This window comes from Poecilia formosa, unplaced genomic scaffold (assembly GCF_000485575.1).
Source record: "Poecilia formosa unplaced genomic scaffold, Poecilia_formosa-5.1.2 Scaffold3184, whole genome shotgun sequence".
Lineage (NCBI taxonomy): Eukaryota > Metazoa > Chordata > Actinopteri > Cyprinodontiformes > Poeciliidae > Poecilia > Poecilia formosa.
This window is the reverse complement of record NW_006803123.1, coordinates 1-1886: the sequence shown is the minus strand read 5'-3', so window position 1 is coordinate 1886 and position 1886 is coordinate 1. Positions and strand designations below refer to the sequence as shown.

Below are 1886 nucleotides of genomic sequence, written 5' to 3'. Positions count from 1 at the left end.
GAACCAGCGACCTTTTGCATGTAAAGCAAACATGATAACCACTACACTACAGGATCTGAACTTCTCTGCTTTGTTTCAGTTTGAGGTTCCAAAGTTGATGATGTGAGATGCAACGCATGAAAATGTCAACTGAGGTTTGCACTCAGATGCCTGGATTCAGAGTACAGACCATGACACCACAGACCCTTGTTGACCTTTAGTAAACACCTGTGATGAAGAGAACATGCAAAATCTGTTTCTGTCTGGTTTCGAACCAGAGACTTTTTGCGTATGATGCAAACGTGATAACCACTACACTACAGAAACTCATGCTGTTTCCACTGTTCCTGGTAGATGATCCACATTTTGTTAGAGACTAATGTCAACGATGGGCATGGAACAATGTCAAATACTTACAGATCCTCTCAGAGAGCACAGTAACTTGGTGAACAAACTGTCAGACTTATACTTGTGCCTAATTTCACATTACAGTCCATAAACTAAGCCTGGGATCAAAAAATTTTATTGACAATGTCTTTAGCAGCGACAAATGGTTCTACAGAGACTTGGCTAAATGGCTACAAAATAAAATCAATACCTACAAATAAAAAATGGTTCAAAAATAAAATTAACACATTAAAATAAAAAATATCTCTGAAATACAATCAACACTTGAGAATTAAAAATGGTTCAATATAATATCAACACTTCAAAATACAAAATCTCTGGTATATAAAATATTATGTATGTTGTTTTGAAAAACATTAGAATATAAGCACTTTTATCAAATCTTCAGTGGTAAAATCATGTAAGTTCTTCTTAAGTCCATGGAAACTCAGCTCTTTGTAAGGTAGGTTAGCTCAGCGGGTTAGAGCACCGTGCCGGTAATACTGAGGTTGTCAGTTCAAACCCCACATGGGGCAATTCATGTGTAAGGTCTTTCAGACAATCAACACTTCAAAATAAATAAGGGTTCAAAAATAAAATCAACACTTCAAAATAAATAAGGTTTCAAAAATAAAATCAACACTTAAAAATTAAAAATGGTTCAAAAATAAAATCAATACTTACAAAAATGGTTCCTAAAATAAAATTTACAGTTCAAAATGTATAATGGTGTCTGTTCAGTCCATAAAGTAAGCCTGGGATCAAAAAATGTATTGAAGATGTCATTAGCAGAGACAGAGTCTTGGCTAATACTTACAAATAAAAAATGGTTAGGAAGCGCATTACAAACCTTAGGTTAAATTCAAGTCTCCATTACAGATCAGAGAAATCAACGTTGTGTTAATCCATTTGAGGAGCCGGCAGTTTATCTTGAGGAAATAAATGACGATGCAAAAGTTAATCAGACTGTAACATGCGCAGTCCGCTGATCAACCACTGCGGACGCCGCTCTGCCGCTGCGAAGACTGAGAAACCGCTGGAAGTAACTCATCCAGCGGATTTAACAAATGGAGCCTTCTGGGTTCACGTTACCCAGGAGAGTGGCGCTCTGGAGGAGCTGCAGACGTAACATCTGTCCGTTTCGGAGAAGCGAAACCAAGCAAATAAATAAATAAATAATCCGGACCGCACAGGGTAAAACACTCACAGAGTTCAGTTGATCTGTTTGGATCAGACAGATCCAACTAATGGGAACCAGGAGGAAGTGCGTTCAGACCCCAGCGGGTGAAGTGATGCTAATTTAAGTGAAGTCGCTTAATTTATTATAAGTTATTGGGGTCAGTCAGTGGTTTTTGTCACTACGGAGAAAAATTTAGATACATTTATCTGCTTAATCTGTGATGGGATCTGGATTCACGGTGAACATGAACTAAACCGCATAAAATGCGACTAAATAGCCGATGTTAATATGATTGTAATTTCAAGGATAAAAATAGTACATGGCCGATTTTTTTTATTTT

General features: G+C 37.1%; 1 non-coding gene across 1 annotated transcript; it reads right to left on the bottom strand.

The window, feature by feature from the left end:
* Positions 1 to 233: 233 nt before the first annotated feature.
* Positions 234 to 306, bottom strand: trnam-cau (transfer RNA methionine (anticodon CAU)). The gene has a single exon. It is a non-coding gene; the product is annotated as a tRNA-Met (tRNA).
* Positions 307 to 1886: the final 1580 nt, after the last annotated feature.